Here is a 17,785-nt window from a genome sequence, read left to right on the forward strand (position 1 = left end):
GCTCCCCACACTCCACCCCCACTGGTTTCCATTTAGCACCTGAAATACTGCACGCTGTTTCCTACAGCAAGACGTCTGCACGTGCTGCTCCCTCTTCCTAACCAGCTCTTTCTTCCTCTGCCCTTGCCAGCAGGATTTTTCACACCTGCCACCTCTTTAGAAAACCCAAAATGCAAAACAAAAATAAGCATGTGGGGTCAATAGGTAGGCAGTATTTGTCCAAGCCTATCAGAATTGAGTAAAAATGAAAAACTCCCTAATTTATCAACATATACCTTTATCAATAAAAAAACAGAGATTTTTTTTTCTATACAATTTACTTCTCCACAATATGTTCATTTAATCCACTCAAAGTGGATTATTGACCACTAAAAAACTTTGATTCTGGACACCAAAAAATAAACTATCATTGACTATTTTCTTCTCTGAGTTTGCAATCCTTCATTTCAATTGTTTATTTACAACAATCCTATTTTTGATAGATTTAGTTTGGTTTAAGTTCAAATAAACACAAGAATTTTTTCATTCTTCTCCTGTCCATGAAAAACCAAGGTGGACAGATGGATCATTAAGGAATGTAAAATAAAAAGCATGCAGACGTTTTCGATTGCTGTTTGGCATTTGCCGGGAGTTATTCTCAGATGCCACATTTTCAGGTGCACTCCATGATGTTTTATCTTTCACCACACCATTAACTGGATGGTCTTCTCCCCAGGACCCTTCTGTCCTCCGCTCTAGGAGTCACTTATGAGCATCTTTTGGAAGCTCCTGCTCATTAAGCCACAGCAGAGAAAACTCAGCAGCATGGGTTTGCTTTCTGGGGACAAGCCAGCCACCTGGTGGGTGCTAGATCCCAATGTTTTTCTGCTTCAGATGATAGTACTATTAAAATTCAGCTTCATTTCCTGACCCCACAATATTCACACTGTGGATAATGAGTCCTGTGCCTTCCATGAAGCAGTAAGAGAGAAAGCAGCTTGTGCTAGAAATCCCTACGGTATGATATGCTAAAATATCCTAAACAAAGCTACTTCCTTACTCAAACTTTGTTTTCGGATGTGTTGTCTTTTTTCCTTATACACACTTATATTCTTAAGCTACCAGCAGATGAGGCTCCTAATTCTTATTCGTTAGTGAACCCTTACACTGGTATCTTTCATGATGTCTGACTGGGTGGCATAGCAATGCAGAATCTCTCCTCTTTCGATATTTGTACACACATATTTCTTTAATTTCAGGATACTTAGAGCTAAGCAACACCCACATTTTTTGCGTGATGATTCAGCTGCTAAGAAAAAAATGCTTAATCTTATCTTTTAGAGAAAGAAAAGCAAAACTCTGAGTCCCATGGTTTAAAGGAGTGAATTCCAAATTTCTGTTGGCACCAAGAATCATCTGGGGCCCTTGCCTCTTAAAAACAAAAGCAAAAAGACCTGAGGATTGCAAATTCCTAGACCCTATCGCAGAAGATACTGATTTAGATCCAGAAATTTATTGTTGTCTTTTTTTTTTTGAACTGGGGCCCTAGATAATTCTGAAAAAGGCCCACAGATAGTGCTTGAGAAATGCTAGGATGAAGAGCTGTTTTAGCTATTCTCACCCACTTGTCAAGCTGTCATCTGGGGATAACTTCTGTTAAGCTCAGAAAGAAACCCAGGAGGAGTTAAAAACTCCTTCTGTGAGTGAACCAAACATACTGCAATGGGAGGTTTCTGGATGCTTTCTTTCCAGAAAACGGCCTTATTCCATCATCTGACTGCGGTCGTCTCTCTCCTTCCCCCTCCATTTCCTACTCTTCCTCCTCCTCCCACTCTTCCTCCTTTTCTCTTGGCTCATTTAGGCAGACAATCTCTTCTCCTCTTGCTATCCAACCTCCTTTTCCAGAGGCTGATGTGAAGCCTGCCAGGTAACTATTTTTAAGAAACGAAGTAGGTATGTATCAACTGCTAGCAGAACTTAAGGTGGGGTTCAGAACTTCAGAAAAGACAAGAGACCACTATTTCCAGAGTTAGGAATAAATTACCTTCCTTATTTTTAAGACAAATGTGATAGGTATGATGTAAAATAGTGGAGAAGTTCAGTAGCACACCATTGCTCAGATCACAGGCCTTCCTCTCCCACCCTACTCCACTCCCATGACAGGAACAGGCACACAGGCGACAGTCCACAGAGGCTCACCAAGTTCAAAGCCATCGCACACAGGAGCTAAGGAAAAGGCTGCCACAGGACTCTCAGACAGCCAAGGTGGAAACCTCCAGAAGCTGATTATCAAGATTAGTAACCAGAGTAACTTACAGCCTAGGAAAGGAGCAGAGCTTTTGAAGTAGCAGTTGGGGAATGTGAGGGTAGCAGGACTAATTTAAGAGGTCATGAGCACAGACAAAGCTATTTACAAGCAAGGTCTTTCATTCTTTTTATCAGTGAAGCAAACCAGCTGCCCTGTTTGTCTTGACACTGTAATCTGAGCAGTGAGATGGCAGTTGGTTAACAATGTCCTCTCTCACCAAAGCCAGGAAATGATGAAAAAATGTCTCCATGGACCCTTTGAGGGATAAACAGAGGGAAATGCTCATTGTCTTTTGGACATTTAGCTGTTGGATGGAAGGAAAAGAGTTGCTAAAATGGGTGAACAATTCACTGTGGGGTTTGAATCCTGGCCGTGTTTGTATCCACCTCCTTGCAGTTATGGTGCTGTCCTGGGAAAATAATCCTGGGAGAGGAAAGAAGATGGAACTTTACACTCATACTCTTTTCATCCAAAAGCAGAACAGCTCTGTCCTCTGTGCTCCCTCTAGGAACCAGACCTCTGTCTTACCTTGCCAAACAGGGAATTAACACATTTTCCATCTGGGAACCTGGCTATCATAAGCCTGGAGAAGAAATCCTGAGCACATGAGAAGCAGCAGCATGCAAAGGGTCTCTTCTATGAGTAGAAAATAAACACTTCTTAGGTCACTCACCTTCTATATGTTTCAACTTCCAATTCTCCCCAAAGTCACCTCAAGCCTTCATATACATTCTTGTTGTTGATGGCTCTTGGGCCACCAATTTTTTCAATGTGCAGGGAAGGAGCAGATACTGTAGTGCATTATCAGACAACAGGAGTCACCAGAAAGGTTCCATAGACCTGCCAAAGCCTGTGCATATGTTGTACCACGAAACTGAATCTGGAACTGCAGTTCTGAACCATGTCATTGTTTGGCAATTGATGTAATCTATAGGTTTTACCAATTATTTGCATTAACACGTTGTTTATCCAAATGAATAATGTGCATTTGTGGATTTGCTCTGCTCCTATGTGCTCACTGCACCCTGGGGATGCTGGGGAATGACAGTGCTATGCTCATTCATGCTTTCATTCACCTGCTCATGGGCTGCTCTGTTGCTGCTGGACATTGCCTTGTTTTATGGTTAATACAGCCATTTCACATTTAAAACCACTGTGAGGGACTGATTCTTCCCTTGCTCTACTGCCAAGGCCCCAAACCTAATATGAAGAAAGTGCTGCTGTTTATATACAAGAAAAAGTAGATAAATATTAAATAATAAATAAAAAAAATAATTGGCTCAAAACCTTTTCTCACCTGACATATTTTAATATTTTAGAACCCATCCATTGCCATTATTAGTGTGAATGATACAGTCATGTCCAAGCCCTGGGAAAACATGAAACACTCTAAAAAATATAGCAACTGAGCTAACAGGCTCATAGAATTATAGAGGCAGGATCTAGAGATAAATCTGTTCTTTCATTCTAGAGGAGAAAACTGAGAACAAGGAAAGTGAATTATTTTGCCCAAGGTCACAAAATTAGTGGCAGAACCATGCCTAACTTATAGTCTCTGGACACTAAGTCAAGAGCTTCCTAAGTCCTACAGCTTCCTAAGTCAACAGCTGATGCCTAAGTAATATCTCTTCTCAAAGAGTCCTAAATTAGTTATAAGTTGTGTGATGATAATACTGATGGCTTTTTTGCAGAACTAATCCCTGAACCCTCTGGTCATTATGAAATGGTACTAGCATTCTATTAAGGTTTGAATGCTTGTTTCCCCTCCAAAACTCATGCTGAAACTTAATCTCCAAAGCAATATTAATAAAGGTGAAGCGTTTAGGTGGGGATTAGGTCATGAGGGCTCCTCCCTGGTAAACGGGATTAAGGCCCTTATAAAAGAGGCTTCACAGGGCGTTCATCCCTTTTCACCCTTCCATCCCTCGTGCATGGGTTCAAGGTGCCATCTTGGAAACAAAGACCAGGCCCTCACCAGACACTGAACCTGCCAGTGCCTTGATCTTGGACTTCCCAGCTTCCAGAACTGTGAGAAATAAATTTCTATTATTTATAAGCTAATCAGTATTTCACAATTTTTTATTTTGTTATAGTAACACAAACAGGTATTTTGTTATAGCGACACAGACTGAGACATGCTTCCACCTCATTTGGCTAATTTCACCTTGCTTAATTGGAGCTGGCAAAATTTTCTTCTTCGTTTGGTTGGTGGCCTTTCTAACCATAATCTTAAAGAGCCATGCTGGGGAGGAGGCATGTTGTACCCATTCGTGCTCATCTTTAAAAGGTCATCAGGACCTGCTAGCCATCACTTTATCTGTCGCTGTCTGGGGGGCTCTGGAATGCTGTCATGACTTTATCTCTTGGGCTTTCCAAGTGTTGGATCTACCTGCATCTCATCCTCTCCGCCAAACCTCCTGTCAATATTGGTGGCTGCCTGAAGTTTCGCATTCATTCACAGACGAGTTGAACAGCTCCTAGGTACTAGGCACTGGGCTAAGGCCTGTATCTGCTGTTGATATAGACAGCACATATGTGATGCCTGGCACCCAGAGGTGCTCAGTAACTGCCTTTTGAATGAATGTGTTAATGACAAAACAAATGGTATACAATTAAAAACATTTTACCACAAAACAATCATGCCCTTAATATTCTGATATAATTTGCCAAATCACTTATTGTTTCCAAGAGTTATTTACAAAGAGAAAGTCATGAAGTCTAAGGTGGGAAAGATGACGGAGAGAGACTTCATGTTGTTCAAGTAGAAGCAAGAAACAGGGCTGATTAATTGTCAAAGAAAAGTAATATTCTGAAGTTGTGATGAAAAGTAGAAATAATGTCTTGAGGGAAGAAAGAAGAAGGGAATAAAAACTGTATTCAGGAAATATCTATGTGCTGAGAATGTCCTTGGCCAAGACAATTTGGAAAAAATACACAATCCAAAAATCAATCAGTATTCAAGGATATGATGACAACATAATTTTTAATGTGATAAAATCTATTATCCTTTTCTGGATAGTGTGTGTATGTGTGTGTATCTTTATCCTATGAAAAATCGAAAAGACACACATCAAATGTGGATATAATCATAAAGCAGGAAAGCCAAGTATTTGGAGGACGGGTTGGTGGGAGCCACATTCTGAACCAGCACAAACAAGTCTCTGTCAGCTTACTGATAGTGACTTGATTACAAATGTGACCAAGTGGAAAAAGCTCCCTGCTGCCAAATTAGTCATTGGAATTTTGATAAGAAGGTGACAATTTAGCAGTGGATACAAGTTCTGAGACTCATTAAAATTAAAGGAGGAAAAAAAACTTTTTAGTTGTTTTAGGAAAAGATGGTAGATCACTCAATCAGTCTCCTTAACACAATACAATGGTTCTCTACCTCCAATTTCCCTGTATATTTCAAAACTCCCCAGTGACCATCACCAACACCTTCTTTGTTCTAAATGCAATGGGCATTTTTTAAGAACTGATCTTCACGCTGTCCTGGCAGCGTTTCTTACTGCAGACTGTCCCTTCCTTTGTGACAGCAGATTTTCTCCCGGCCTCTCTGGTTGCTCCTTTTTATTCTCCTCCGTGCGTGCCCGGTCCTTTATTTGGGGATTTGCTTGGAGGTTCTGTCCTATCTTCTCTTGCCACCCTACATACTCTTCCAATGAAATATTATTCCCTCTCTGACTAAAGGTACCATGTCTATGCTGATGACCCTGAAACCTATCTCTAGACAAGAACTTCTAGACCTGGACATCCAGCTGATCACTGATTACCTTCACTTGAACAGGCACTGCGCCTCTATGACCCAACATGCCCAAACTGAACTCACTGGGCTCCCTCTACCCACACTGGCCTCCTGTCACTGCTCAGGGAACAAGCTGCCATTCACCCAGGCAACCTAGCCAGCCTCTTCCTCAGATCACAAATATTTACTGCGTGTCAGCATGCACCAGAAACTGTGCTAGGGAGGCCCTGGCATGGAGCAGTAAACAAGGTCAAAATGGTTCTTACCCTCAGGGAACTTATAGCCTTGGACACGTCCTCACTCTCACCAATTCTGCTAGCTCTCTGTCCTGCTGTTCTTGAGACAGTCCCCTTCTCTCCCACCCCACTGCTACTTTCCGACTTTAGGTACCCATAATTTCTTGCCTTGATTGCCTAAGCTTCCTAGTTCATTTCTCTGATTCTAGGCTTTCCTTTTTCCACAAATCTGCCCAAAATCAATCTCATCACACCTTCTCTGCTTAACATATTTCAAGGGCTCCTCACTGCTGTTAAGATAAGGGCAAGACTCATTAAATGGCTAAAAGGAAGGGCTGGACCAAAGCCAGTAGGAACCCTGGGAAGGAAGTCACAACTGAGTCCCTTCAAACCTAAAGTCTTTAAATATTCCTTCAGTATTGTTAATCCGGAAACACTGGTTCTATTAATAAAAATGGAATATCCATTTATACCTAAAGTTAGGAATTTGCCATATGCATTTAACTATAAATAGCATCATTTTTATGCATACATGCTTCCTGCATGTATAAAAAGGGGATCCTGCTCTACATATTGACATGTTGTGTAATCTCCTCTTTTTATTTTCACATTGTGGATATCTTTCTATGTCGTTAAACATTCTTTTACCGTATTTCTTTAATGACTCCACAATATTTAATTGATTTGTTTATTTTTTAATTTGATGTTTTCCACAGTTATATAGGCACAAGTTAAAAAAATCAAATAGTATCTAAGAGTTTATAATAAAAAAACAGTAGCACCCTGTGGCATCTGTCCCCACTTCAGTCCTGATCTCCAGAAGCAGCCATTTAAGAATATTGTAGCTGTTGCTCCTCCTAATTTATCTCTATATTTCCAAACAATATGTATATGCTGCTTTTTCATTGATTTATCTGTTTTGTATACTGACTTCCCATCTATTGACTTCCCAGTATGATGCAATCAATCATTCAACAACTATATATTACTCACCTGCTTGCTAGGTACCAAGCCACTGTTGCAGGCATTAGAGATCCAGCAATAGGCAAGACAGTCAAGGTTACTGCATTCATGAAACTTAAATTCTAGGAGAAGATAATTAAAATGCAAGTAACTAAACAAAACAATTTAATATACTGCTATGTGTTATAAAGAAAATAAAACAAGGTGATAGAAATTTAAAAGACTAACTTTCAGTAGAGTGCTCCAGAAATGTTTCTCTGAGGTGACATCTGATTTGAGCCCGAATGATAAGGACCTGCAGTGTGAAACTCTAGGAGAAGAGCTGTATTAGTTAGGATGTCGGTTGGACACATGTGACAGAGACCCTATCACAACAGCTTAAGTAAGCAAGTGAAGTTTATTTTCTGCCTCATATACTAGCCTGAGGATAGGCTGTCCAGGGACCCAGGTGCCTTTGATCTTCTTGTTCCTTTGTTCCCTCCCCTGTAAGGTCCCAGGTGGCTCCACCACATCTATGTTTCAAATGCAAGGTGGTGAAAGGAGAAGGGCACAGCTCAGCAGTTTCCCGTCTCTTCTGCTCACATCTTTTTGGCCAGACTTTAGTCACATAGACACATCTAGCTGCGAGAGAAACTTGAAATGTAGTTTCTATTCTGGGCAGCCACAAGCTGAGCTAAAAATCTCTTGCTGTGGAAGAAGAGGAGATGGGGTATCAGGGACCAACTTATCTTCTGTCAAAAGAACATTTTACGCAGAGGAAAAGTCAACGGAAAGGCCCTGAGGGGGGAAAGAACTTGACTTGTTTAAAGAAGGCCAGTGTCGCTGAACGGAGGTTAAAGAAGGGAAGGGTGAGAGAATATGAGATCAGGGAGACAGGCAGGGACCAGGCGATGCAGGGATTTTAAAACCAGGGTGAGGAGTTTCACTTTTATCCTAATTGCAATTGGAAGCCATGGGACAGTTTTCAGCAAGGAACTAATTTGACCATTTCCCTCTCCCTCATTCCTTAATAGCATTATATCACTAAGTTTGATTAATTCAATCATTAATCACTGTTTACATCATCATGAGTATGTAAATGGTGTTCATTGCAGAACCAAGCAGTGCTCTGAGGTTATGTTTTGTTTTCTGTGCGGTTTTTAGTTTGCCTTGAGTTAATAGTATTTTTTGTTTTTCACATACATAATTATATACACACAGCACACAAATATACAGTGTCAATTCATTCCATATTTTCCATCATGTCATTTATCAAATCATCTATTCCGTCCACTTTACTTTTTCTGTTCCAAAATCTAGCTGAAATCTCTCATCCAATGTCTCCTCCACTATTTTCGTATCCTGTGAACTTATTCTTTTTTCATATCTTTACTATGATGTTAATGAATCTTGGAATAGAGAGGAGAAAAATAAACATGATCTATCCACCAATTTAATTGAAATTTCATTAACATTTTAGTGTAAGAATTCTCTCCTTTTACAATAACATTTAACCTTTTAATATACATATAGAAAATGAGACTCCCCTTTTGACATTTTTGTGAGCCTACAGAAAAGATTAAAATGGCTTTCAATATGACTTTGTCAAATTGCAGTTCCTGTGAATGTGACTCAGTGCCAGCAGGGGACAGTGAAGTGGCTTGGCTTTAATGGGGCTATACTCCCCATTGTTCAACTCCTGGCCTTGACATCGCCTCTGCCCACACCATTCTGAATCCCCACAACGTGTTATGATTTCCTGTTCATTTCTCTGTATATTCCACTAGGCTTTTAAAGGCTGGTGTCTCTGTCTTTTTGGTTTTCAACTGCTCACCTATTGCCTGAACTACTTTAGTGAACACTAATATTTTTTGGATATATGGGTTCTGCCCACTTCTTCCTTGAGAGAAAGGAAGAACCACCTTTGATTTTTTTTTTCCTAGCTATAATTGCTACTCTTAGCTTTCGTCTCCCCTATATGTATGCCAATTGTTCTCATGTTTAAAATCCCACTTCAAATGCTAACTTGATCCTGAAGATTTCCCATAATCCAAGCCCCTGTCCTCTGGCCAGAACAGTGTCCTACACAAAATTAGCATTCAGTAAGTGTTCCCTGAATGAATAAACTAAGTCACCTAATGAGGATTCAAAACAACTTTGTTTTGTATACTACATGTTAAAAAAATATTTCCAAGCTTCTCTCATTAAATATCGCACAGCTGAGAAGGCTAGCACGGTTAACATCAAGCACCATTCCTAGCCTAGAAGTAGATACATAGCAAAAGGATATTTCATGTTTTCCTCAACTGTTTTATTTGGCACAGCGAGGATAATGTAACCAAATCCATCTGTTTCCTCTTGTCCAGGGATTTCAAATGGTGACCAGAAAACTTTGAGCTGAACTTCTAATGACTCCTGACTTATCTCACCTGTTCTTTGTCAGAAACTTGTTAAAATTTTTAATACATATGAATAAATTATTAGGACACAACCTGGAATAAGAATAGAGTTCTTATATAAAAGTCAACAGCTTTAAAACAAAATGATGTTTCTTGGCTGACTATCTATTCTCATGACATGTGAATATCTGGGTTGTTTAAAACACTGAGCTTTTACTATCCATGTTTTAAAAAACTTGATCTTAACCAGGAATTATATAATTATAGGATTTAGGGATAAAAGGGACCCAAATAAGTTATCTATTTCATTATCCAGCTTTCAGAGAACATCTTTGATAGCATGCTGCAATTTTAAAGTTTTAAATCTGGGTAAAGCTTTACAATTTACATATTCACATCAACATTGTGGGTCTTTTTTATAAATGACATTGCTTATTCAAGATCAACTGGTGTTATCTAGCCTGATATTTAAAACCCTCATATTCTTCCATATTTAAAACCCTCCTATTCTTCCATTCCAGCTTATAATTATGAAGTTCATTTTGCTTCCCTTCTGCAATCCAAGGCCGTAAGTGTCATACCTGCATTGCATACAACCACTTCACGACACTTGGAATGCTTCTATGCATTTTATTCTGTTATAATTCACATAATTCTCTCTGGACCAAAATTATAGGCTTATCATTATTAAACATCATCATCTCCTAGCAAATCAAGGCCAAAGTTTAGAAAACTATTTTGCTTAGGTTTAAATAATACATTTTAGAACATCCATTTAATTGAGTGTTCTGTACACTGTTCTCTTTCAAAACAGAGTTAGTGAAAAGATGCTCAACAACATTAGTCGTTTGGGAAATGCAAGTAAAAACTACAATGAGATACCACTCCACACCCACCAAGATTGCTATAATCAAAAATGGTAACAAGTGTTGGTAGGATGTGGAGGAACTGGAACCCTCACACATGGCTGGTGGGAATATAAAATCATGCAGCACTTTGGAAAACAATTTGGCAGTTCCTCAAAAATTTTAAACACAGTTACCATATGACCCAGTAGTCCTGCTCCTAGGTATATATCTAAGAGAAATGAAAATATATGTCCACACAAAAATTTAACAAATGTTCAGTTTTATTTATAATAGCAACATTGTTCATAATAGCCAAAAAGTGGAAACAACCCACATATCCACCAACAGATGAATGGATAAACAAAATGTGGTATTTCCAAACAATGAAATATTATTTGGCCATAAAAAGGAATGAAATACTGATAAATGCTACAACATGGGTGAAACTTGAAAATAGTATGCTGAGTGAAAAAAGCCAATCACAAAAGACCACACATTATATGATTCTGTGTATAAGAAATATCTAGAATAGATAAATCTATAAAGACAGAAAGATTAGTAGTTGCCTAGGGCTAGGGGAAGGCAGGTAGGAGAGAATTGTTAATGGGTATAGGATTTTGTTTTGGATGATAAAAATGTTGTAAAACTGTGCTGATGGCTGCACAACTTTATAAATATACTAAGAACCACTGAGTTGTACAAATGAGTGAACTGTATGGTATGTGAATTGTATCTTGATAAAGCTGTTAAATAAAAACAAAACAAAACAAAAAAACAAACAACAACAAAAAAAAAAAAACAGAGCTGGGCACTGTTTCCATGGATAAAAGACACTAATAAAAAAAATTGGCTGATTTAGCACAACAAGGGTATTTGACCTTTATTCTCCTTCCAGATAGTGTTGCTTTATTTCATTTACAATTTTATCTGCTTATCCCATGTGATATGTAATCAGAGCTCAGAGCTTCAACAGGAAGTCCATAACAGTTCTTTTAAACGAACTTAAAAAAGTTTCATAACATTGCCGAACAGTGTATTAAAGCCCTGCTTTAATGCCGTTTTATGGTCTTATGTTCTTGCTTTCCATTTCGAAATCACAGAAGGACTTATACAGACAATGCAATTTTACTCCTCTAAAATTCTTTTTTCCTTGAAAAAAGTCTATCATTTTTGGGACAGAGCAAATAGTCTTAAGTGTTTTTAAATCTCTACATAATCTACTATAGTTCTACCAGGATTTAACTAATGAAATTCAGCTTAAAACATGAGTAGCCCTTACATAAAACCAAGTTTGATTTTAGTCAAACAAGCTGTTTAAAGACCACTCCAATTGATAAGCCATGAATTGTTTATATATTGTTTTTGTTTCTAGTTTCACACGTATTCTATTTCACCTGCCAGATCATGCAACTTCAACCTACTCCAATCTCATTTTTCTCAAGATATGAAACCACACAAATTTCCCCAGTCCCCTAAGGAAACTCTAAGTTCCTCAAGGGTGAGGACCTTGTCTTAAACTTCAGCACCCCACAGAGATCCCATAATGGTAATGTGTTTTTCAGTTCAAAGCTGGGGCCACTTTTCCAGTCGAGCTATAATACATATACTGTATTCATTGTTAATGTATACATATGTGTGTTTATCAATATATATCTGCATCTATAAAGATCTTTATCCAAGTTCTATTTATTTTTCACTTACACTTCATTTCCAATGCATGAATATATGTTGACTGTCCCCAAACCTTTAAGAACTCCGGACTTTCTTCAGAATACCTCCAAACCCCTCACTATGGATTTTGAAGCTCGTTGCCATCTTCCTCATCTATCCTTTCCAGCCCGAGGCCCACACACCAACACCACCGCAGTTCCTCAAAGGTCCTCCTCTGCACCTCAAGCTCTCACACCCCCAGGCCTCTGCTTTCCCTTGGATTGCTCTCCAATCTACATAAAGTCTGTTAATCTTTTAAGTTCCATGTCAAAAGTTATCTTCTCTATGATCACTTCCTTTTCAGAATTAATTTTCCCCTTTTAAATGCCCCCAGGCCACACAGCTTGACTTATATGGTATGTAGTGAGATGTTCTTCTCTCTTAATATTCTCTGATTAATACTATTTTATTTATGCATGAATTCCCTAACAAAGCACACACTTACATCCCCTTCACCCTATACAGAAAATCAGTTTATAAATGCTTGCTAGATTGAATTATTCATATCTTAAATTCGCTACAACACCAAGCATAGTGTGGGTCACATAGAATTTAATCAATACATAATGCTGATTAATAGGATATAAGTTCCTAGAAGGAAGACTCAAATGTTCATTGACTGATCTTAGTGACAGTTAAACCAAAGTGATAGATCTCGATTTAAAAAAAGGTTTTTTTCTCAATTGTTCCTATGTTGAATTGGACTTAACAGACACTTTAATGTCCGGAAACAATCAGCTAAGTATTTAGTTTCAATATATTTTTTATCCAGTGATTCCTCTGGAATAAAACTATTTTCACCTGAGAAATACACATAAAAGAATTTTGGAAGTTGATTCTTAGAATGTAGATGGATTTTGGTCATTGTTTATTCAAGATTAGTTCAACCATTTATCATTTATGAGAACACTCTATCTGGGCCAGACACTAAAAAAAGGTACCAAATCATCAAATGAATAAGGTATGGGCCCTGCCCTTAAAGCATTTTAGTACACCCGGGGAAGGATCTCAAAGGAATCTGGGTGGTGGTACTTCAGAAAAAGTGGTGCTAATTAGCTGGATGTTGATGAATCTGGGAGTTCTTTAAAATGCACTCTCTTAAATTCACATTATAATATCTATGTTTCAATGTATATTAAAACAAAGCTATATCAACATTTTATTTAGAAAATCACTTTTATTCACCAAAACAGCAAAAGAACACAATTAGATGCTATGAATCAGGGCTGGGATTAGGGTGAGGCTAAAGAAGTTTCCTAGAGCAAAATTTAAGGAGGCACGCACTCTCATGCAAGTACAGGGTCAGCCTTAGGAGAGTGCAGCGCCTCTTTAAATGTAGCAACCTGTGCACATCCCCTGCCTCACCTTAGCTCTGGCCCTGCTATGAATGTTTAAGAAAATAATGATTTTGTTACACCTGGTTGTATATACTTGGTATATGCCATAACAAATGTTTTATAAATTATTTCTGGTTTATCGAAAATGGAACTGTGAAATCTTCGGGGGAATGCATTACTATTCAAAAACAGTATGTCTACTTCTGGGAGGCAGGCATAGATAATATGGGAAAGAGAGATGAAACAGAGTTAGCAGATTACAATGATTATGAAATTAAAAGCTTCCAAGCATTCAAATTGAATTCAGGTATCTAAACTGTTCTGTTATTCGTAAGCATTAACTTATGCTTTTGCTGACTTCAAATAATTTTTGGACGGGGCTGGGGGCAGCTAGCCGGTATGGAGATCTGAACCCTTGAACTTGGTGTTATCAGCACCATGCTCTACCGAGTGAGCTAACCAGCCAGCCCCTGACTTCAAATAATTTTTTTATTTGACATCTTTTCAAATGAACTGAATGAATAAGAACAAAACAATCAGGTAAGTTACAAGCTAATTTCAATACTTTTTCAAAACGGATCATTTTGGAGATTAGTACCTGAACATGATTCTCTTCTTAGGTGCTTAGTCTAGTTACTGATGATTATCCAGGACCAAATAAGGAAATTCTGGATGCACTTGATCCACAGAAATATAACTCAATAACTGAACAATGCATTAATTTAAATTAATTGTCCTGAAAAGCAGTTTTATATTTAGGTGCATTATATTTAAATAATTATTAAATACAAAGTAAATGATAACTTAGATTTAAAAGGCACTGACATTAAGTGGGAAAGGTATTTCTATTATATCAAAGTAAAAACTGGAAATCAGCCATTCCAGTGTCACTGCACCTGGTTCGATGTCAGGTAGGATTGTAAAGAAGCTTTCAGAAAAGTTTCAAGTAAATATAAAGTAAAACACTTCCCTTCATGTTGGCTTGATTCTACTTCCCCTTCACTACACAATTTTTAGGATGTCAAGATCAGTCATCCTTTATTTTAGGTTGATGGTGGATATCTTCTTTCATTTCACTTTAAAATTTAAAATCTTTACCTACCAAAGTGTTGGGTATTAGAACGAAGTATTTCATATACATCTCTCAACAGAGCCTAGAAAAGTTTGGTTGTTGTTGTTACTTATGTATAAAACCATTTTGTATGGCCCCAAAATGAGGTTTTGCATATCTTGCAGCAATAGCAGCAAGACAAAATCATCTAAGCTGCCATATATGGTGATGCTCATGTAAAAAGATATTTTCGCATAATAAAAAGGCTGAGGCTGCTCTTAAAAAAAATGCCCGGATTTTCCAAGTAAAACATTCAAAATCATCAAAAAATCTTTTTACCAATGAAAAATGACAACTCTAAGGAAAAAACTATTATTCAATCAATAAATAAAAATGACTCTAAATGACTTGACTATCTTACCTCCACAACAAAGTAAAATTCAAGCTTATGAAAATAAAGGTCATCCTTCTGGTGACTAAAATCACTGAAAATTTTTCATGAATGTTTCTATGAAAGCATTTATTAAGAAATCCCCAAATTAATTTAATTGCTAGATTTAATGCAAAGATATGCATATATTCATTATACTAGCCATTTTCTTATTGAGACCTCATAAAAACATTTTTAACATGCATCGGCCCAAAATTTTTGCTTTGGATGAACTACTCAATCTATGTTGGAGAGGTCAAGACCCATGAATAAATTATATAATCTCACTTTAAAAAAACCCAAAACACTGCAATCTAAACTTTTAGTTATTTGATGCCTTAAGTAAATAGTTTAGATAAACACCATTCATTCGAACTTTTCTGCATGTTTTATTATTTAGGCTCTGTTATTATCTAGGCTCTCTGAATCATCTTCATAGTCAAATGTTGAGTTCTTTTCATTGAGATTCTACAAAATTGCATAAATGTCACAGCTATAAATTTTAAAAGCAAAAAGAAATTTGGTAACTCACACAAGAAACAGATAATCTGAAAAGGCCTGTATCTATCAAAGAAATTGAATTAATAATAAATAATCTTCCAAAACAAAAAGTACCATGCTCAGACAGGTTCCCTAGTGAGTTCTACCAAACATTTAAGGAAGAAATTAGACCAATTCTATACAATCTCTTTCAGAAGATAGAAGCAGAGGAACTACTCCTTAACTAGTTCCATGAGACCAGCATTACCCTATTACCAAAACCAGACAAAGACATAAGAAAACTACAGACAAATATGTCTCATGAAAATAGATGCAATAATCCTCAACAACAGATTAGTAAATCAAATCCAACAACATGTAAATAAAGAATTATATACCACAACCAAGTGGGATTTATCCTAGGTATACAAGGCTTGTCTAAAAATCAATTAATGTAATCCATCACATCAACATGCTGAAAAAAAAAAAATCACATGATCAATAAATTCAGAAAAAGCATTTGACAGAACATCCCTTCATGATTAAAAACTCTCAGGAAACTACGAATAGAGAACTTCCTCAACTTGATTAAAAATATCTACCAAAAGCCATACAGCTAATATCATATTTAATGGTGAGAAACTAGAAGCTTTCACCCTAATATCAGGAGAAAGGGGCAAGGGTGTCCCACTATCCACAGCTTTTCAACATTGAACTGGGAGTCCTAGCTAATGCAGAAAGACAAGAAAAGGAAATAAAAGGTATATAGATTGGAAATGAAGAAATAAAACTGTCTTTGTTCACAGATGACATGATTGTCTATGTAAAAAATCAAGCAATTATAGAAAGGTTGCATGATACAAAGTTAACATACAAAAGTCAATTGTTTTCCTATGCACCAGCAATGAACAAATGGAATTTGAAATTCAAAACACAATACCATTTACATTAGCACCAAAAAAGTGAAATGCTTAAGTACAAATCTAACAAAATGTATACAAGACCTATATGAAGAAAACTACAAAACTCTGATGAAAGAAATCAAGGAAGAACTAAATCAATAGAAATATTCCATGTTCACAGACAGGAAGACCCAGTATTGTCAAGATATCAGTTCTTCCAAATTTAATCCATAGATTCAATGCAATCCTGATCAAAATCCCAGCTAGTTACATTAAGGATATCAACAAACTGATTTTAAAATTTATATGGAGAGACAAATGGCCAAGAAAAGCCAATACAACATTGAAGGAGAACAAAGGTGGAGGACTGACACCGAGTACTCAACTACGAGACATACTATAAAGCTACAGTAATCAAGACAGTGTGATATTGTTGAAGAACAGACAATGAAACAGAATAAAGAGCCCAGAAACAGACCCATGTAAATATAGTCAGCTCAGCTAATCTTTGAAAAAGAAGCAAAGGCAATAGAATGGAGAAAAGACAGTCTTTTCAACAAATAGTGCTGAAACAAGTGGACATCCACATGCAAAAAAAAAAAAAAAATGAATTTAGACACAGAGTTTACAAATATTAACTCAAAAAGACCATAGATCTAAATGTAAAACACAAAACTATAAAACTCCTAGAAGATATCATAGGAGAAAATCTACATGACCTTGGGTATGGTGATGAATTTTTGTTTAGTTTTTATGTTATTTTTTATTATTTTGATTCCTTTTACTGTTTTTGCAATGAGTTTTTAAATACAACACCAAAGGCATGATCCATGAAAGAAATAACTGATAAGCTAGAATTCTTTAAAATTAAAAATTTCTGCTCTGCAAAAGGCACTGTCAAGAGAATGAGCAGAGAAGACACAGACTGAGTAAAAATATTTGCAAAAGACATACTGGTAAAGGACTGTTACCCAAAATATACAAATAGCTCTTAAAACTCAACAGTAAGAAAACAACCCAACTTACAAATGGGCAAAAGACCTGAACACATACCTCAACAAGGAAGATATACAGATAGCAAATAAGCATATGAAAAGATGTTCCACATCGTACGTCATTGGAGAAATGTAAATTAAAATAACACTAAGATACCACTACAAACCTATGAGAATGACCAAAGTCCAGAACACTGACAACACCAGATGCTGGCAAGAACAGGAACTCTCACTCATTACTGGTGGGAATGCAAAATGGTATAGCCACTTTGGAAGACAGTTTGGCAGTTTCTTACAAAACTAAACCTATACTTACCATATAACACAGCAATCTCAATCCTTGGTATTTTACCCAAAGGAGTGGAAAACTTATGTCCACCTGCACATGGACGTTTATAGCAGCTTTATACATAATTGCTAAAA

The sequence above is a fragment of the Cynocephalus volans genome, chromosome 7, assembly GCF_027409185.1.
Source record: "Cynocephalus volans isolate mCynVol1 chromosome 7, mCynVol1.pri, whole genome shotgun sequence".
Lineage (NCBI taxonomy): Eukaryota > Metazoa > Chordata > Mammalia > Dermoptera > Cynocephalidae > Cynocephalus > Cynocephalus volans.